The following is a 21,189-nucleotide window of genomic DNA, read 5'->3' as shown; positions in this document are numbered from 1 at the left end:
GAGCTCCTGGACCAGGGAGGACTTGAAATTCCTGTTTTAGTCAATAGCCAGGGTTAACCAAGGCAGGGGGCACTGGAAGGGGACAGGAACAAGGGTGCACAACCATAGAGGCCAGAAGGCTCCCAGACAGGGGGGCCAGCAGGAGACAGGTGAGGAGGCTACTGACAGGTGTCAGATGATGTGGCTGGGATCAGGGTGGGAGCAGTGGAGGTGGGGAGAAGAAATCAGATTCAGGATACATTTTGAATGTAGAGCCAACAGAATTTGCTGAGAGGTGGGCTGGGGGGTGTGAGAGAAAGAGAAGAATCAAGGATGACTCTTAAGTGTCCCAGCCCAGGTCCCTGAAATGGGGAAGGCTGTAGGAGGGGCAGGCTTCTGGGGGGACATCAGGTTCGGGGCGTGTTAAATTTGAGATGTCTATTAGACATCCGTGTAGAGAGATTGAGTGGGAAGGTGGAAACCCAGTCTGGAGTTCACGGGCAAATGTGAGAGTGGTCCGTGTCTGATAGGCTACTTAAGGCCATGAGCCTGGAGGAAATCAGCAAGGATATGAATATCTGACTCCCGACCCCTTAACCTCTGTTTGCATCACAACCTGAATTTGGGGTGTGCTTTCTTCCCAAGTCACAAAGCCTGGTGTCTTAGGGTCTGCCCAGCCTCCTTCCTGCCCCACTCGCACTGCCCTCACCCCGAGGCAGGTATGGACAAATTCTCCAGCGAGGGCTCTCCCTCAGTGGTCCTGCCTCTGAGCTCTTACCCAAGAGGGTGGGCCTCACTGTGTGTGAACCACCTACCCAATTAGTGCACAGTGCAGTGACCTGTGACCGTGGGGGTTGGCTCTGGTGACAGAGCCAGCACAGTGAGCACTGAGTGGGCCAGGGTCCCATTCAGGCCCTGCCCTTATGTCCCAGAGTGACCTTGAGCAGCCTCGGTTTCCACATCTGTCAACTGAAGGGTTGGACAAGATCACCTCAGTGATCCCTTCCGGCTCTGCCGTCCTGACTCTGTGATTCTGATTTGGCCCTTGGTTTCCCCTGAAGGGGAATGTGTTGGCTGTCAGAGAACTTGATGGTTCCCTGGGGAGAGACTATGACAGGGATTTTCTGCTGGAGTAACTGGGGGAGGAAGGTGTGTGTGTGTGTGTGTGTGTGTGTGTGTGTGTGTGTGTGTGTGATGCTTGTTAAAATATTGCAATACTTCCATACTGGTTGGTGAATAGCTGAGCTGCTTCCCCAGGTCCCCTGAGACTGTCCTCCCTGCCACCCCAGGCTGTCCCCTGGGACCCACCCCCGCTGCAGTCCATCATATAGGGCAACCTCCTGGCCCAACAGAAGGGCGATCGGTCAGTTCCTCTGCCCCACCAGTTGTTAAAGATTTTGACCATCACTCCAAGTGTGTGTGTCTTTTTCTGGCAGGTCCCCAACAGACAGGCATCATTTTTGGAGTGCCTCTGTCTTCATGTCCCTCCAGCGCTTTTCCTCTCATTCTAGGAAAGTAAATATGATCCCAGTAAATAAAAATTAATAACTGCATCTTTATGACTGGGAGTTGGAGGCAGTCTAATGTTGGAATCCCTGTTAAATCCCTGGATTGCTTATATCCCAGATGTTGACAGATGCTGGGGCAGGTTTCGAGCCTGTGGGCTTTTCCCTTTCCTCTCTTCTCTGAAGACTCCGTATGCTGATTAATTCTGCAGCCCTTGGCTCTTGGGGACAAACACTGCTTGCCACCTATTCCAGAAGAGGTGTCTCCAAGCTGAGCTGGCCAACTTCAGTGCAGTGAGATGGAGAGAGAGAGAGAGAGAGCGTGAGTGAGCGTGGAGGGTGGGGGCAAGGAGGGAGTGCAGCAACAGTTCAGGTGTTAAACTACTGAGGTGGAAAATTGCTCTGACAGTTATGATGTTGTTGTTTCGGGTAGCAAGGGTTACACTATCATTTACTCCAGCCACGTCTGCGGGTGCCGCCTGGCTGCCTGTCTCACGCAAAGCTGCTCCTCGCCCGGTATCGGAGCGGGGGTTTTCACCTGTCTTTGGAGAAACAGGCCATCAGGGAGCTGGTGGGCAGCCCAGCTCCAGGGGTGGCTGTCCTCGGGGAGCCGGGGTTGGCAGGACCCTGAGCATCACTCCCTCGAGCTGCTGATAGCCATCACAGGGGCCTGGATTGAAACCCAGAGCTGGCCAGAGGGAGGAGGAGGGGAGCTGGCATTTAGGGAGCACCCCCTGTGGGCCAGGTGCTTAATATGCATGAGTTCCCATGCCCCTATCTTCTGCCCTGCCAGGTGAGGTGACTGAGCCTTGGAGGGAAGCTGCAGATTGCTCAGGGAGCACAGTGGGAACACGGAACCAGAGCGTGAGCCCAGTCCCCTGATTCCACAGCCCCAGACCCATTACTTCTCCATGCTCCCGGCGCCTCCTGAAGAGCTTGCTGAGAAGTGGCTCCTCTGTTTCTGGGAGCACTGGGGAGTCAGATACGATGGACGAAGGGAGCAGGAAGTGCTTCTTTCAATCACTCCACAAGTCAGAGCTGGTTTCTCTCATGGGCACTGGGTAAGCCAAGGGGAACCCGCCTCACTCTTTCCATCAGCCCATCCACTAAAGACCCTTATGGATCACCTGTTCAGCTCCGAGTGAGACGTCAGTGCTGTGGGGAATGTGGAAGCCGCGTCAACTGGGGCCCTTTCCTCTCAAGAGCTTGGAGCCTGGGTGGGAGGCAACAGGAGTGAGTGTGAAAGGACAATCTGGCATTGCAGGTTCTCTAGAAGGGACAGAGGGGGAGTGAAGGACTGAGGGCAGACGTGTCTGCAGGAGAAGGGGACAAGGAGAGGAGAGGGGAGAGGACACTCCAGGTAGGGGATTGTCGTGGGTGGCGTGTGCTCGCACAAAGAGGATCTGCCTGTGAGCAGGGCGGAGGCTTGGTGGAGAGGAGTGGCCTCCCCTGAGGCCTGGGTTCCCCCAGCCATGGCCCGGTCCTGGTGGCCTGAGCCCTGGGCTCTGGGTCACTGCTGCCAGTTGGGCAGGCTGGCCCCTGGGATGTGTGCTGGACACCAGTGCCATCTGGCATGGGGACAGGCAGCCTAGCTTGTGACCACCTGCTGCCCCGAGGGCCATGTGCATCCATAAGGCCACAATGAGGGGACAGTGGTAGCATTCTCCCTCCGTCTACAGTCTCCTGTCAAGGAAGGGGAGCTTTCCAGAACCCAGTGGTTCTCTCTGTGGAGACTTCAAGCACAGGAATAGTCCAGAGAGAAGCAAAGTCACGCCCCCACTGGGTGAGGAGCCAGGGTTTGGGGAGGATGAGCCCTGGCCTGTCCTCAGAGGATCTCAGGCAGGGCCCCTCAGATGTCAGGGGTCAGATGTCAGGGGTCAGCCCCGGCTTCTGGGCAACGAGGCTGCAGAATAATTTCTATTTTCTCTGCCTTGGAAGGTGATGCTGGAGGTGACTTACGCAGCAGAGAAGAGGCCTGAATCAGTTGGAGGTAGGGTGGGGAGGCAGGGCAAGTCTGAGTTTCAGTCCTGGCTCCTGCATTGAGCCATCATGCTCTTTGTGTCTGTATTTTGTCTCTGAAAAACAGGGACCCTCTTGCTAGGCCTTCCTACTTGTGAGAGCACTAAAGAGACACTGAAGAGAAAGGTGTGACTTGAAACCAAAGTGGGTTTTTATCGAACAAATGGGGATACTGAGACACAGGAACATGCTCACCAGGCACTACCTTGCCATTCTTAGTGACAGGCCCATGTTTCCTGGGGGCTGGAGGAGTGGGTGGGTCTGGTGGTGCTTTGGAGCTGGGCCATCTGGAGCAAAAATCCAAGAAGCAGGCAGGGGGCTGCCAAGGCTGGAGCATTGGAACCTGAAGGTGGGCAGGTGGGAGGGGTGACAGATGTCATGCAGCAGCATCTGCCTGCACCCTCCTCACCCCACCCCCTGCGTCAGGCCCTTGTGCCACTCAATGCCTGTGATTGCTTTCGGGATGGAAGCCAGGCACTGAAGAGCATCTGAGCAGCAATGGAGTGGGGAGGTGGCCAACCCCTACTCCTCCTGTTGTCCTACTCTCCCGGAGCCTGCTATCGGCCTGCTGAGAATGGAGCTGGGAGCTCCGCTCTGGCCCCTGGGGAGAAGGGGGAAGTGGGGCCGGGGTGGGACCTCTTCTCTGCTGGAAACTAGGGATCCATCAGACCTAGTGACCTGTTTTCCCTGGGAGAGGCATTTGATGTAGGAAGTAAGAAATTCCTGAGGAAGCAGGAAGGGAAACTGAGGACTCCTCAGAAGAGTAGGAGGAGGCTGGGTTTGCTCCCATTGTTTCAGATCCAGGGATATCAGCCTGAAAGGAGGCAGAGTGATTATCTGGAGTGGGAAGCAACCTTGACCTCGGGAAGAAACCGAGACCCATGGTGGGTGTGACCTGTGCATGATTGGTGGCACAGCAGGACCTGAAGCCAGTGTCCTGACCCCTGCTCTCTGCCTTCCCTCTGGTAGAGCTCAGTCTGGGGAATGAGGCCTTGGTTCTCCCAGGGGACTCGGCCCCACAGGGTACAGGGAGAAGACAGCGACGGTCTGTGGGTGCCGAGGAGAGGGGTGCCGACTCCTTTCTTTTCTGTCCTTCCTTCTGGACTGGGGAGGAGCCTGAGGGGCAGGAGACCTTTCTCTGGGCCTGTGGTCAGGGCTCTGCAGTTGCCTGACATGCGGCCTGTGTTTTAGGGGCTGTCACAGCTGATTGGGACATTCCTCCCCAACTTGGGGAATTCCAAGCAGGTCAAAGATGTGAGGCTGGACACTCCTGAAATATTCCCAGTGCACTTCAGGGCAAAAAGTGTGCTTCCCCGACCGCTAAGACATTCCTTCCTTGTCCCTTGAATCTTTCCTAACTTCCACCAAAGAACTAAGCAGGGTGATGGTGGTGGAAAGGAGATGGGAACATCGTCTGACACCTGAGTTTTCGTCCCAAGTTAGTCACTGACAAGGGGTGTGGCTTTGGAAAGTCTCTTCCTCTCCCTGAACCTTAGTTTCCTCATTTGAAAAAAGGGGGACTGGATTATGATTCAAAGTGTTCTTGCTTTCCCATCCTAGGATCCTAACAGATTCCCAGGGGAACCTCTTCATTCATTCATCCATCCTTTCATTCCGCTAACAAGTCTTGAGAGCCTGCCTACTATGTGTAAGTCACTCTCTTCTTAAGGATAGCCCTGCCCACCCATGGACAAGGCGGGTGGGCTTCCTGAGGTTTCTAAGTCCCTACAACTGGGGGAAAAAAGCCCCCCTCACAGGCTCCGTGACTCCTCAAAGAATATTAATTATTCTCTGAGGAAATCTTCCTTCTGAGTAGTTCCCTTTCTCCGGTAATTAACATTACATGTCATTAACAGTCAGGGAACATTGTCTGATCAAAGACAGTGTAATTCACAGCAAGATTCTGAGGAATAGCACAATATTTGTTAATTATGTCATTGATTCTTATGGTCTGGAATGCCCTAATTATTCCCGATCCCAACTGGACCCCACCATGCCTGCCAGGCTGGCTTTGAACTGCCGTTCTCCCCTGGGTGGGCCGGCTCCCTGCTCCGGGGCTGTTGGGACCACGGCTTTCAAAGGGATCAGAGAAGCTTTGTCTCCCCAGAGCCACATGAAAGGGGGAGCTGTTTGGGATGTGGGGGCCGCTTCTCCCAGGCTCCCGCCACAACTCTGACTGAGTCAACGATGAAATGTAACATCTTGTTTTAATTAGCCAGATGCTGTTAATTGACTTCTTGGGGGCTCCAGCAGGTACTCTTCCAGGGAGCAGCAGGATGGGCATTCTTCTAGGCCCAAGGCCACTTGCAGCTTCTGAGGAACACAGCCCTGGGTGATGCTCCAGAGGCCGGGTGGGGTCGCGGAAGCCCCTGGGGGTGGGTACCAGTGAGAGTGTCTCTGGTGAACCTCCCGACTCGGCTCTAAAACTGCTAAGTGGGATGGTGGATTTCTGTCAGTGGCATAATTACAAAATGATGCTTGTTTCTTAATCAGCTGTATTTATGAGTGGGCCGAGGTCTCTCCCTCTTGTTGAATCCTGCAATTAACCTTTGTAATTGCATCACAGCTGGCTTCCCACTCAATGTTTTGTCTGAACCCCAGTGGGCTGTATTCTGAGTGATGCTGACAGGGGAGTGGTCTGGCCAGCTCAGGAAGGTGCCTGGAGGTGGGGACGGGGCTGGGAAAATAGACTTAGCCTGAAGAGATCCGTGGACACCACCAACAATAATATAAAAACAACTCCTCCTCAGGCTGCACTGACTCATTCAGTCCTCACTACTGCCCCTTGAAGTAGGTCCTGTTAATATCCCTGCTTTGCAGATGGGGAAACTGGGGATCTGAGAGATCAAGTGACTGTCAAGGTCACTTGGCCAGGCAGAATCAGGAATCAAGCCCATCCGACAGTCTGGTGTTACGACCTGTCATTCCACAGAGGATGGGGCATGTGGGGCATTTCTGGACAGTTTACTGACACACTGATGCCAGCCACATTTGCCCATCAGTGGAGCTCCAGGGTGCCTGCGTCTATGGTTGTGGTTATTTGGGAAAGGATCCGTGAATGACAGCCCAGGGCAGTGGGGAAAGGAGGAGGCTGAGTGAGCCACTCTGTCGGGCCCAGACCCTTGATGCCATCCTGTCCTGGGCACCTGTCCTTCCTTCTCTTGCCTGGTCTTTTTGGCATCTCCTTACAGTTCTGGAGACTGAGGCCCTGAGGGGTGAGGTGACCTGACCAAGGGCCTCCCACTACCCGCAGTGAAGCCATGTCCAGGAACCAGCCATTATTTATTGAGCACCCCCCGGGGGAGTGAAGTGGCATGCCGGCCCCACGTGCTATCAGGCCCTGGGACGGGTGTGGGGCCAGCTGGCGTGGTGGAGACTTGACCACAGAGAGACATTGCACCGCAGGCCCACTGTAGCCACCCCCACCATTCTGCCTGCCCCAGCGCTGCCCCATCTGACCCCCTCTCTCTGTGTCTCAGCCAGTGGGAGATTGCTCACTTTTCTTTTTCCTTGTTTCTTTTTACATTCTGGGGCCTCTGCCAAGGGAGCCTGAGAAGGGGCACTGGTCAGAGGAAGGGGCAGATAAGCTGAGACCTGAGGTCTCCACATAAATAATTTCACATAAATGTGATCATATCACACTTGTTGTATTAGCTCATTCTTTAAAATGTTTTTCTTTAACTTCTCCCCCTCTTCCCTTTCCCCTACATCGGGCCCTTACCCCCTGCCCACTCAGAGAATCCCTGCCAACATCCTGCTCTGTGTCCTTCCATTTCATGTCACTCTAACCAGACACAAACAGGTATGTGTGTGTGTGTAGATTGTTTGCTTTAGAAAAACAGGATTATACTCTCCAGCCTCTGACTTTTTCCCTTCCCAGTACCTCCTGGAAATCCCTCCAACTCAACCAGCGTTGCTCTCCTTCATTCCTTTTAATGGCTGCCAGATATTCCATGGTGTGGATATCCATCCATCATTGAAAAAAATTATTTCCCTATTAATGGGAATTCACTTTCTTTCCACTTTTTTTTTTTTAAATCAGGAAAGGATCTTTTGAAAATACAACTCTGGCCAAATTGATCCCTTACTTAAAACCTTCCAATGGCTGCCCATTTATCTCGGGACAAAGTCGTAGCTCACAAGGCGAGTGGGGTTCTGGGACTGACCCCTCTCCAGCTCAGCCTCTACCACTGCCTCAGACTCTGCTCCAGCCGGAACAAGTCAGTTTTACTTCCTCAAACGCACCTGCTCTTTCTCCCTCCGCCTGGAGCACTCCTGCCCTGTCTGGCTAACTCTTCTGCCTCCTTCAGGTCTCAGTGTATATGCCCCTTCTTCTGGCCAGTGCCCCTCTCCATATCTTGACAATGGCCAATGACCCCTGAGTCTGGGTCTCCTCATAGGTACTGTGACGTCCTGGTCACACGTTGTTCTCTCTCCCATTAGCATCTGAATTGGCATGTTATGTATTGAGGGCCTTGCCTAATGTCTCACACTGACTAGGTGCTTCTGCATTGAACGAATGATTGGATGCAGGGCAAGGCTTCAGGCCGTGTAAGGAGGTTGCAAGGACCCTGGGCTGGGCCACCATTTAACCAGTTGGAGAGGGGCAATGAGTCAGGATTTAGGAGCAGGGACCAGGGCAGAAGCCAGATTGTTGAGGCCTGGGTCTCCATGGGAGGCAGGGGGTTGGGGACGGCAAAGTTAGCCTGGGGCTTTGGAAGAGATGAGACTCCCGAAGTTCACCTTTGGGTCTCACTGGCAGCTGAAGGGACTCAGGGGACAATCCAGGGACCCAGAAGCTTTGACCCAGCTGTGACCATCCACCCCTTACCCCAGGTCAGGAAGGGTGTCCACATTATGCCTGCCTCGGAAAGAATGGCTTCAGGAGTGGGACTGAGTTTTCAGGTGGGAGCATTATGGGACCCCATAGGAAGTAGTTAGAAAAAGCAAAAGCAGAGGAAATGGGCCCAGAGGGGGCAGGAGGATGAGAAGGAGATACAACCATGATCCTCTTCCTCGAGAAGGTGCCGATCTTGGCAATCAATGCAGGACCAGGGGCCAAGAACTCCAGCTTGTTCCTCTGCTCCCATTGCCTTCCAGCTTCTCACAGTGAGCTCCATGAACTGACGCCAGCCCACAAGCTGTTGGGTCTACAGTGAAATACATACAGAAATTGAGAGAAGGCACTAGAAACTCATAGCAACTTGACATTGATGCAATCAGTGGATTCTTCTCATTGGGCAGGTAGGGACCAGTGTGGGAGGTGGGGGTGGCGGGTCACACCTGGCATGAACCGCAAGAAGCGTAGGACCCCAGAGCAGTCTGTGTCTTATTGGAATTAGAAACAAACTGTTCCAGACTATGAGGAACCCCCATCCGAATGGTGACCATTGGCTTGTCTCTCTCTCTCCCGAGGGCAGAGCAAGAAGACATGCGTCTTCTCAGCAGCCAGTAGAAAGGACTTCGGTTAGACGTCTATAGGAATTAAAAGTTCTAATTTGTTGTCACTGTTGTGTGGAAGAAATTTAGACTTTTTTCCTCTGAGGTCTTGAGAGAGACTGTCCCTTGCTGCCTGGAGAAGGGAGGCCAACCATGGCATCTAGAACAGCTTTCCTGCTGGAGGTCAATGATGATAATTCCCCTCACCTGTGTCATTTATTATACATTTCAAAGCACTTTCACTTGCATATCTTTTTTATCTTGACAACCACCCTCCAGATAGATCAAAGCAGGAATTATCATCCTCACTTTGTAGAATAGATAGTAAAGAATCAGAGAGGTTAAGTCAGTTTCCCAAAGTTACCCAGCAACTTACAAACAAAAAGGGATAAGAGACAATGCCCAGGTTTGTTTGTTTGTTTGTTTTCTATCAGCGACAATGGAGTTTGGGGGAACTGAAAGAGACGCAATATAAACAGTAGCTCCTGTTTACTGGGTGCCCAATGTGATAGCAGCTACATTTGTTGACTTTTTACAGTGTATCACATACTGGGTGTAATTACCTCATTTAATTTTTACAGTGGATACGATTACCATCTCCATTTGCAGATGAGGAAACGGAACCTCTATGAGATTAAGTCATTTGTTCAAAGTCACCCAGCTGGTAATTAACAGAGCTGTTCTTCATTCAGACCGGCTGACCCGGAGCGTGTTTTCTCCACCACTGCACCGGAAGCCAGACAACACCCACGCGTGATCCTTCCAGGAACCCAGCACAGTGTATGCACTTCTGCCAATGTCACAGATAGAAACTGAGGCAGGTGGGCGGGCTGTGCGGATGGGTCGGCCCACGCCTGGGACCTAGTTTGCACCTTCCGCCTCCCCACAGAGTGAGGACTGGAAAGTCAAATGCGTGCAGTTCAGCACCTGGCAACCGCTAAATATTAACACCGGAGCCGCTGGCAGCTCCTCCTTACGTCACGTCACACAGAAGATTTATGGCCACTTTGAAAGCGGCTTTGAAATGAGACAAAACTCAATATTGAATTCTTTTCGTCTCCTTCTCCCTTTGGGGTTTCGGGGCATATGATATCAGCTTCCTCTCCATTAGCATATTTCTAACGAGCACTTATTAAGGTGAATTTCATTGCAGCTCTCAGGGTTTTCATTATCGGAGGGAGTGGGAGGGAGGGCAAGGCACAGGCAGATGCCGGGACCTCGGGGCTCTCCGGCCTGGGCCTCCGCTTGGCTCCAGCCCCCTCTAAGTGAGCTCTTCTCTCCCCTCTGTGAAGGAGGCTTCCTGCTGCTTTTCACTGTGGGGTTGGGCAAGAACGTGGGCAGTTACACACAGGGCTCACCATGCCCAAGGGCCCGGGTTGGCTCAGCCCCTGCCCAGTGATGGGCAGGCCATCATTCTTCTTTGAGCCTCAGCCCCCTCACCTGTACAGTGGGGACTATGATACCTGCCACGTGGCTAAGCCCTGTGGGGAGGAACGTGTCTGCTTTGTTCACTGCTGTGTCCTGAGCACCAGGCATATCAGAGGTGCTCAGTCGACAATGGCAGAGGAGATGGGTGGGTGGAGAGAACGACAGGGTTATCCCACAAACGGAGTCGGCTGTGGATGCTAGGACACCTGCCGTGGGGGTGCTGGTAAAGGTTTGCTTGTTCACCATCTAGGGTTGGGCTCTGGTGGTGTCGATTGTTGCCCAGGGCACTTGTACAAGGCCTAGGGTGGGTGGGGGGGCTACAAGCCCCTCTGCCATGTCTGTTAGCGATAGAGATGTGCTATCAGGAGGGGTCGATGGGCAATCCTGTTACAGCAGCTTTGCCCTCCCCATTCACCTGGGCCTGGCTGCTTCTTGGAGGTGGCAGGCAATCTCTTGAAGGTTTAGCGGAGCCCTGCTTCTGCCACCCAATGACATTTTGATGGGGCCGGGGAGTCTGGAGAGTCCAGGGCAGGACCAGGATATTTATTGGCAGGAAGGGGGTACCCGGGCTAGGTACCTGTGCTGTGGGGTGAGAAGGGAGAAAGAGACAAAGGAGAGGTCACCCCCTTAGTAGGCTTTCATCTCCATGGGGGGCCCAGCGCCTGCCCTCAGGGGGTCTTAGTGGGTGGTTCTCAACCCTGGATGCTCAATAGAATCAGCTGGGGAGCTTCAAAAAACACTGATGCCTAGGTCTCACCCACAGAAATTCGGTCCTAATTACTGCTTAATGTGCATGTATTGGGAGGGAAAGTTAGATGTCCTGCTGGAAGGAGTGACCTCCCCTTGCCCTGAGCTCTCTGATGGGGGTGCCCCGATTTCTGCCTTAGCAGCTCCCCAGGGTGCCAGAGGAAAGGGTGAGGTGTCCCCTCTGGCACCTGTGGCCAAGGGTGAGGTGGCCCCCTCTGGCCAAGTGTCAGACTTCTGTCCCTGTGCTACCTGGTCCCCACTCTGCCACTGAAGCTTTGGGCCGCTCCTCACCCCCCTAAGTCCCACTTCAGAGTCCTCATCTCCAACAGGCTCTTCTAGGATCAAATGAGACAGTAGACGAGGACATGCTTTGTAAAAAGCCCATGAGAAGGTGAGGGATTGTTAAGATGGGGAGACTCTACAGAAGCTGTTCCCTCAGTCCTGGGGAGAGAAGGCTGGTGAGAAGAGTTTCTGAGGGCCCAGGAAAGCAGGGCCCAGAGAAGAGAGTGAGGTCAGGCTGTGACTTGCCAGCAGAGGCCTCTGGGGAGCAGAAAGTTAAATTCTGGAAGCTTTCCTGCAGCACCGCACTCTGCCTCTCTAGTTAGTTGCCTCCTCTATGCCCATCTTTGGAAGAGGAAAATAAATACCTGCACAAAAGCCTGAAGGAGGTGGCAGGGAGAGACCCTCGCCAGCCACTGGCAGTTCTTCTCTTTGCAGTGCAGCCCCCTTGGGGCAGGGCTTCGTGAACCGGCTGGAAAGTCAGCAGACACTGGGGTTGACTCCGGCTGGTAGATGCGAGGTGCCTAGAATCCAACGTGCCCCCAGGACGATCCCACTATCCCCCGGTCCCCAGGCTGCCCTGGCCTTGCCCACACCCCAGGAGTCTCTGCTCAAGGGCCTCCCTTTCCTTTCCTGGTAGCACGGCAGAGTGGGAGGGGCATTGGATTTTAGGTCCCAAGACCTGGGATTTGAGGTCAGCTCTGTCTGTTATCAGCTGTGTGACCTCGGGCAAGTCTCTTTCCTCTCGGCCTCAGTTCTTTCATGCAAAAACAGAGAGCTGTTCATTGATTCATTGATCCAGTCATTGGCTGGTTATCAAACCTTTGTTGACACCTGGCTAAGGGCACCAGGAGCGAAACCTCCTCCCTGTCGTCTGCTCTTGCTGCAGAGAATGACTGAAGAACTTTTTAGAGCTGCAAGGAACCTAGAGTTAAAGTTTGGCTCTAAAATTATCGGACTGTCAGTCAACGTCCTTTTATAAATGGGGAAATTGAGGCTTAGAGAAGCTGTTAAGAGTCTTCTTGTGGTCCCATGGCAGGTAGGTGATGCTGGAAAGCTGAAACTCAGGCCTTTAAGCCCATGTCCTCTCCTCAGGTGAGACCACCCACTTGAGAAGTGATTCTAGCTCCTCCTTATCAGGAAACAGCTCAGAGAGGTACAGTGACTCATTCAGGGTCACACAGTAATTATTGGCAGACCTGGGGTGAGAGACCTTGTTCTGGGGCCCCGTCAACAGATTCTGTCCCCTCACAGGTCCTCTCCACAGCAGCTGCTCACTCGCCCTTCCCACATTTCTGTGCCACGACACATATACGCCCAGCGATAGTATTTGGCTTTAGTGATTGCTCCACAGTGGGTGAAATTGGTTTGAAATAAATGTCTCCTCTGCCTTCCTCCCTCAGGGTGATTGTATCCTCAGCTCACTTTGTGGAGTGATCCAGAGTCTGGCAGGCACCTGTGCTGTCTAGATATGTCCTTTTTGATGCAAGATGTTGCCACGGCTGCTGCAGAGCCAGATGCTTCTTGAGAGCCTGCTGAGGTGGCTGCAGAAATCCACAACACGCTGCCCCTTCCCAGTTGCCTTGGGACGCAGCCCAACATCTCAGGGCTCCAGGAGTAGAGCTGAAATTTAAGAAGGGCTGAAAATGCTCTCAGTTTTTAAGGTATTAGAATATTTTCTGGGTGGGGCCTAGCTCACTCCTGGGGCACAAACCCCTGCTCTGCCTTGCTGGGAAACTGGCCCCTTCTGTAATAAAATATACTCCACATCCTCTGAGGGCAGGGGAGGTGCTCAATTATTGATCCCATTCAGATCTCTTGCCAGTTATTGCTGCCCTACTCCCGCCTACCCTCCCAGCTAGCCCTAAGGGTGAGGGGTAGTGCTTATCCCCTTAAAGGGCTGTCCCCAACCTCTCCCTTGATTCCTCAAAGCATAGCTGAGGCAAGATTGACATATTTAAAGAAGGTCATTAGGCTAAGGGATGACACAAGGGAAATACACACAGAGGACATTGTAAACTAAGATAACCTGGTCTAGGGGGTCTGTCATCCTCATTTGCAGTTCGGCTGTGCTCAGGAACATCACCCTCCCCAGTTTCTTTAGTGGAGGCACGCAGCCTCCCCACCAATCTCCCATGTCAGAGCCAGAGAGACCTTAAAAACCATCTAGTACTTTCTCAGCCAAGTTCAAGAGAGAATTCAGCCCTAATGCCCTGTGCCATCCACTGTGTGTAATGGGTTTTTCTCCTGTGCGTCTAGAATGGTACGAGTTATGTACCATCCTTAGGAGAGTTGACAAAATAGTCATTGAAATCATTTTCTGGGTTTTCTGGGTTCTGATGAGGAACCCCGGCTAAGAAAATTTTCCTCTCAGCGAATAGAGGACAACGAAGCATGGAGTCAGGAGACTTACCCAAAGTCCCCCAGCCCAGCCCATGCCTGGCCTTTTCTCGCCATAGCGTAGTGCCCTCCCTTCCTCTGCTCAAACTTAGTGAATGTGGAGGAAGCTCTGGTCCAAAGAGATGACCCCATTCCTCCCCCTCTCCATGACACACGGCACACGTGCACACACACTTGTACATACACACTGGCACCTGAATCTGAAGGGCAGAGACATACCTGGAAGCATAGTGATGGACAAGTGGGTAGTCCTGAGTTCAGATCTCATTCATCCACTTCTAAAAAGTGAGTCCATTTTGTCACCTGCAAATGGAGATCGTAATACCTCCTTCATAGGGCCACTGTGAAGACTGAGATCGGCCAGGTGCCCAGTGCAGGGCAGGCTCTTCGGGAACCATTCATTTCCTTTCTTCCTCCGGTGCTCATTGAGATGCTCTGTGGCTGGTGAGTGAATGGAATGTTCACTGACTCCATCTACATCCGGGTTCTCATCCAATGAGGAATATTAACAGAGGATTCTTAGGAAGTGCTCTCAAGACACCAAATATGGCATGAGTACACAATGCTCACTTGAGCTCAAACTTGAGCCCCGGTTTCTAGCTGGCTGTGCACACCCAGGCCCCACACCCAGCTCCCACCTGTCCGCTCCCCTTCTCTTTCTTCTCCCCCTCTTGGCACAGCCAAACGTCCATGTGTCAGAGGCCTGCCATGGTTCAGCAAACTTCTGGCCTGCCTCCTGTTCCTCCCACCCCATTGAGTCCTTGTATGTGTTTTGGCAAATTTAGAAATTTGTGGGCACACCACAGAGATAGAACGTCAGGGAAGCCTGGTTTAGACTTGGCACGAGCTTCCCCATTCTTACAGAGCCGTGATTCAGCGTGTTGGAGGTTAGCGCCTCATGGGCTGGCCTGCCTCGGGAGAGGGCAGAAAGCTGCTGGAAAGAGCTGGAGTCACAGGGGGATCCTGCCCCTGCCTCCATTTTCCCTTGAGGAATGGGCATTGAGGTTTCTGAATTTCCTGTTGGGTTGGAAGTTAAGCAGAGAAGACTTTTCTATGGTTCCAATGCCTGCAACCAAATCCCTTTTGCAATTGTGCCTTTTCCTTTCCTGCCTTGGTTAGTGGATTACGATGAGTGGGATCAAATCTCTAGATTTATTGGGATTTTGCATGATTTCAGGGCCATCATTCCTAAAGGCTTTGTCCTCTGTTCAGAAGTGGGTCTGAAGCGAGGGAAATGAAGCTGAATAAATTGTCAGCACAGAAGCTAGCCCTGGAAACTGCTTTTCAGGAGAAGAAAAAATCTCACTGGCTCTGGGGTGAAAATGCGCTGGTGAGAGCCGAGCCTGACTGGCACCAGTGGGTGTGACTGGCTGCTTTGGCAGCATTCCGGTTAATTGCAGGTTCCGGTTAATTGAGATCTGTTTACATTTTCTCTTGGACCCTGGTGCTCAGGATGGCCTGTGCCCAGCTGCGCCTGACTCAGTAACATGGCTCAAATCCTCTTCACTTCCCCTTCATAACCTGCCAGTTCTCTCTGAGGCCTAAATGCGTCCGTCGGCATTGTTCCGTAGAAACCTCAGAAGGAACTGCTTCCACATGTTAAGCTTTTTAATTTAGCACACACCGCACGTGTATGCCCCCAGACAAAACAGAATTGATTTATAATTCTCTTAATGGAAGCGCAGGCTTTAGTTGCTCCAGAAATAGATCATTACCTCTGCCACCTTTTGCAATTTTTCCCCTCCGGTTTTTTTTCTTTCAACACCATTGTGGTCTAAAAATATGACGTTTCACTTCAGCCCTCTATCGTAATCCACTAAATGGCAGACATTTCTTTTTAGACCTTTAATTTATAGCGTGTTTGTTCGGTTTCGCTTCATTAATTAATGTTCTTCTGAGGCCCCCATGCCAGAGTCTTTGTGTAATGCTCCCTTACAGTAAGCAGGTGCTTTTATCCTTAATGAACAATTTCCTGGAAAATACTGAAATAAACAACGAATAATCAGGCCAGGAACACGATGAATCTGGGAGTTGTGTGCCATTCTGCAAATTAAACCCAGGGAGATGAGGGACAGATTTTTATCTGCCGCAGGGCTGTTTTAGTGGCTTCTTCTTCTGAGAGAGGGCGAGGGGTGCTGAAGTTCTGGAAGGTGAGTGAGCTTCTTGCTCCTCCAGGAAACCAGAGTTCAGAGAAACTGTTTCTTCACAAATGCACGCGGCTGTGGAAGTGGGTGTCAGACAGCCTAGGCCAGAAACGCAGCCAAATTGGCCTCTGGTTGCAGACCGGGAATCATCTCTAGCTTAGACTGTGGGTCAGCAGCGCCTGGGCTGGGCCAAACTGTAAACTTACTGAAATTCATCTTCAGTCTTTCTCTTCTGGGAGACTTGCCCCACCCCAGGGAGGGAGTTCCTATCGGAGGACCCTAATAAACTCATTCTCTCTCTGTACGCACACCCCCAGGGGTATATGTATTGCATCCTCCCAACCCCCAGCAAGAGGGCAATGACCATGTTTTACTCAGCGTTTTACTGGTTACAGCCCCTTCTCCTAACCCTTATCTCTTTGGCTTCTCTCCACCATGTGAGTCAGATTTGCTTACTATTCCCACTTTACAGAGGAGGAAGCTGGGACTCCCAGAGGTCAGTGACCTCCCGAAGGTCACACATTTGGCAAGAGGCGGAGCTGGGATTAGGACCCAGGAACTGGGGTTCCAGGGTTCAAGTGCTTGTTCCCCCTGGAGGAGCAGAGCCTGTGGGGGTGCAGGGGGCTGAGTGAGCCCTGGAGTGAGGTGAGGCGCTCCTGCAGACCTGACTGGGCTTCGAGCCAGAATTCTTCAGTGTCTTGGACCAAGGGCTGCAATAAATTTCTTTTAAAATCTGAATACCTGATTCATTTATTATACTGGATAGAGCTGACAAAAATCGTACATTATCCATCCATTTTCCTGTGCGGTAAGATCGTTCTGGGTCTTTGAAATGGCATAATGTTTTTAATCACAGCGTGGATGTAATCACAGCAGGATCACATGCCGTACAATTGTAGCGGCAATTCCCCCCAGCTTGATGGCTCCAAGGGCTGCCTGGGAAGCTCCATAAAGTGGCCTGTGTCCCTGGGGTAGCAGGCTCAGGGCTCATGAATCTCTGCTCTTTGGGGAAATGCACCCCAAGGGGCAGTGGGGGAGAATCTGGGATGGAGGAGGGTAAGCTGGCCAAAAGGGCCTGCTTTCTTTGCTTTCAAAATGAAGATGGCTTTATTGTGGTTTTTCAAGTTTTAAATTTGAGATCAGCTCATCATAGAAAATGTAAACATATAGAAAATATAGAGAAGAAAGTTTGTCTACTAAAATATCATCACCCCGGTATCCTTGTCAACATTTTTAACATCCTCCGGACATCTTTCTGTTCTTCCTCGCTCTCAACACACACACTCCACACACATGCACAGAACATTTTATAGAAATGTGATCATAATGTTCATGCTGTTTTGTGACCTGTGTTTTTCACATAATAATCCATCAGGGGCATCTTTCCATGTCAGTGAACTTATGTATATTAAAATATCTTTGCTTTTCTGATCGTAGCGATAATAATGCTCACCGTTAGAAACACTAATATAACAGCATAAATGTTTGATTTAGAAAGCACAAGTCCTATGATATTGCTCCCTTCCCCCCTCAAAGATGACCACTACTAATGCTCTAGTGTATAGACATCCCTATTTTTCCACACATCAATATTTTTAATGTTTGCATAATATTTTGTTATGTAGACATGGTAGAATTTGTTTAGTGAAGACTCCACTGATTTAGGCATTTTGGTTGTTTCAATGCTGCAACAAATATCTCTTTATTAAGAGATGATGCAAAAAACATTCTTGAACCTATCCTTGGCCTTGGTCAATTTTTAAAAATTAAATTGCAGAACTAGAAAGCTGGGTTAAAGATATACACTAAAGCGTGTTGTTATATATTGTCGAGATGCTTTCCAGAACACACCAATGTGCATTTCCAATACCAGTGCACAAGTGTAGGACCCTTCAGGCTTCAGGATGGTTGGTGTCTGGCTTCAGAATCTCCTGGCCTAGATACATACAGAAGGTTCCAGAAGGAAACCTGGAGAGGCTGCCCTAGTCTGATGCCCATGACTATGGGCTGAGAGTCAGGCCCTCCTGTTTAGCTCCTGGCTGGTGGCCCCGAGGTGTGATGGGGCAGAGGCTGCCCTGGTGTGGGCACTGGGCTGGAATAGCAAAATATAAGAGGCGAATCTTCAAAAGAGTGCTGAGGATTGGACAGAGAGGTGGACAGGAACTAAGGGGCCAGCCATCACAGTCCTACTGATACCTGCATTTCCAGTTCTGGGCTGCAGTTTAATCCTCATGAGAGCCTGTTGTTCTCTCATCCTTCCCACATAGTCCAAGAGGAAAAGGATGCTCAGAGCAGTGAAATGCATTCTCTAGGGTCCAAGACTAGAATCCAATTCTTCTGCCTCCTCTTTATATCCTTGCTGCTGGGACATGGGGCAAACCCCAGGTTGGGAGGCGGGTGAAGAGAGAGAAGAATGTGAGAAGGGGAAGGCAAGGGAAGGAGACACGTTGTAGGTGAACTTGTAGAGTTGGAAGGGTCCAAGAGAGGATGCAGTCTGACCCCAGCCTCTGGGACAAGCAGAGAGTGAAGCTCAGAGAGAGAAAGCAACCTTTCCCGGGTCACACAGCACGTTAGTGACTTAGCAGACAGAGGGGAAGAATGGGGCCCGTGGGAAGCTGAGCTGCTCCTGAGCTGAGCTGGAACTCAGGAGGAAAGACCTGAGGGAGAGAGGAAGTGCAGCTGCTCTGAGTCCTGACAGAAAGGAGCTGGGGGGCTGGACAAGCTTGTGAACGGGCCGCTCTCCCTTCAGAAGAGGCAGCCCCAATCAAGCGTGGATTCAGAGGGAACTGGAATGGAGATGGGCTGGATTCAGCGTGTGGGGGACCTGCGGGGATGTTAAGCATCCATTCCTGCAGGGTCTCCGATATCCCGTTACGCTTGCCTGAGCCACTGCCCTATCACAGCCATTCTCCACCCTCCAGCAGGTGTTTGGGGGTCTTGGGGCAGGGACCTGCCTGAGTCGTCTTTGTGTCCACAGCGACTGGCAAGTGTTCAATAAATATTTGCTGAATGAATGGATGAAAGGTGTGACTTGTCTTGATAATTGTACAGTTAAGACTGACCCAGGAGTCACCAAATATATACAGCCAAGTGGAGATTTTCCAGCAGATGATTTTCCCATCAGTCTTTTATTTTCCCCCAGCTCCTTAGAAATTCTGGAATTCAGAATTATAGAGTTGGAAGGGTCTTTAAGGTGGGAAATATGGGTCTGGAGGAAGCTAATATTTGAGTGAGCACCTTCTATGTGCTGGACCCTGGGCCAAGTGCTCTACCTCCCGACTCATGTAATATCCTAACAGCCCGTGAGGCTGGTCTTACATAACGTGATCCACTCAGCCCCAGAGCAGGTAAATGATTTTATCAGGTTATGTAGCAGTAAGGCAGAGTCAGGATTCAAACCCAGGCCAGTGGACTCCACCATTCCCTTCACATGAGCCCTGCCATCAACGTGTCATGTGACCTTGAGGGAATCACCTGGGGACAGTTTCGCCTCCTGGGTGACCAGACATTGAACAGTTGATGCTCCCAATCTGTCCAGGTGCCAGTCCTGATACCACGTGGTTTGCTGTTTAGCCCAGGTGGGAGACTGGATCTTTAATGATGGGTGATTCTCCAGGACCCTATCCCTCAGCGATCTGTTCCCATCCAGGCACTTGTGGTTGCATCTTGTGGTCTGAGAAATGTTCTTTTTGAGTGGGCAGGAATGGGGACTAATCCCCATGGGGCCACGTGGCCCTGAGTGACTGACTTGTCTTTGGGGTTTTGTGGATGTGGCCATGATTTAATGCCGGCGCATGAGGGCCTCCCACAGTGCCAAGAACCCTGCAGCCCCTGGAGGGGGTGAGAGAGGCAAGCAGGGCAGGCCTGGAGTGGGGTGGGTTGGGGGAGGGAAAGGCAGCCTCAAGGCTGGCCAGGCCAGCTGAGTGTGCCCTGATTTGCAAAGAAATGGAATGATGGAGATAACTGCTTTGTGAGAAATGGAATGGCCTAAGAACACAGATAAATTTTCTCCCTTCCTCTTCAGAGGGGCTGGAGGCTAGGGGTGCAGCGGCTGCCTGCTCGGGAATGGGAGGGTTGAGGGCCCAGAACCCAGAGGCTGCACACAATGGGGGAGGGAGGGGGGTGGTTTATTACTTGGGCAGTTTCTATAGCACCCCCACCCTTAATCCCCCACCCACGATCTCCCACCCCCGCCCTGGGGATACGCTGTGATTTCTCTCGCAGGCTGACTGACGTCAGGGCCACTTAGACTCTGCGTGGTTGAGGGTGCAGGGGACAGGACTGTCTTTTGACCCTGATTGATGGGCACTGCAGGCCTCCGTGGTGCCATTTTCAGGATTTGCAGCCCGAGGCTTCCCTGGGCAAGGAGAAAGCAGAATTTATCAGGGGGGTGGAGCCTGCGTCAGAGCAGGATGTTTACCACATCTCACGAGGTGACTCCAATCCTCTCTGATTTATCCAGTGGGCAGGCACCTGGCAGGGCCTCCGTGTTGGTGCTGGGAATTTCCACTGCGCTCCTGCAGCCAGGGAATCACTCTTTCGGAGATTAAGAGCTGTGGATTTGTTTTTTAAACTTTTTTTTTAAGTGTAGAGAGATTAGAAAGTGTTCTGCATAAACCCAGCCCCGGGTGGGATTGCTGGAAGGCAGGAGGCTTCATCAAGGCCAAGAGTGAAGCCACTTAATTAGGGGGCGATCGTGGCTCCTCATTTCCCCTCACACTAATCAGACCCCGGCAAGGCCAGTACACAGAGAGGGGCTGTGGGCCTGGGAGCTGGTGAGAGAGCAGCGGGCAGATGAAGGAGAGGGTCCGCTAGACGGGATGATGACCTTGGCATTTGCCCCATTACGTGCAAACTTGGCTTTTTTGTTTTATTCAGGAAAAAATAGAGAAGTGTGTGTATGTGTGTATCTTCTATAAATAGAAGATAGAAACCTCTCTCTGTCTGCCCACACGCCGGGAGGGATGTGAGGCGTTTGCTTCATCAGTCCCACTGTGGCGTTTGCTTCTGTCGCCTCCCAAGCCTGAAAGTGCCCTTTCATGAGGCGCTCGGAACGCCAGTCAGTCCCCCAACTGCAGCTTGAGCTTTTGAGTGGCCTTCAATGCCCGCCTTGTGCTGGCTCCTGGAGCAGACGCGCCCCAGGGCTGGTGGGGGGCCAAGGCAGGAGTCTTTGAACCGCTCTCAGAATGTCACAGTGCCCACTGTATCCGTCACCAACAGATTGGTGTTTCTGTGGTGCGATGTTAGCC

General features: G+C 51.8%; 1 protein-coding gene across 17 annotated transcripts in view; it reads left to right on the top strand.

Annotated features, from left to right (window-relative positions):
• The window catches only part of MEGF11 (multiple EGF like domains 11), a 337,099-nt gene that overhangs the window by 90,131 nt on the left and 225,779 nt on the right, over window positions 1-21,189 (top strand). Inside the window, exon 2 of one of the 17 annotated variants that reach the window (XM_058541882.1) lies at window positions 12,800-13,060. The exons of the other annotated variants lie outside the window; for them this stretch is intronic. The gene's annotated coding sequence lies outside the window, so the exon portion shown is untranslated. The remainder of the gene's footprint in view (window positions 1-12,799; window positions 13,061-21,189) is intronic. 17 annotated transcript variants of the gene reach the window in all.

Source organism: Diceros bicornis, chromosome 5, assembly GCF_020826845.1.
Source record: "Diceros bicornis minor isolate mBicDic1 chromosome 5, mDicBic1.mat.cur, whole genome shotgun sequence".
Classification (NCBI taxonomy): domain Eukaryota; kingdom Metazoa; phylum Chordata; class Mammalia; order Perissodactyla; family Rhinocerotidae; genus Diceros; species Diceros bicornis.
This window is presented reverse-complemented; position numbering and strand designations above follow the sequence as displayed.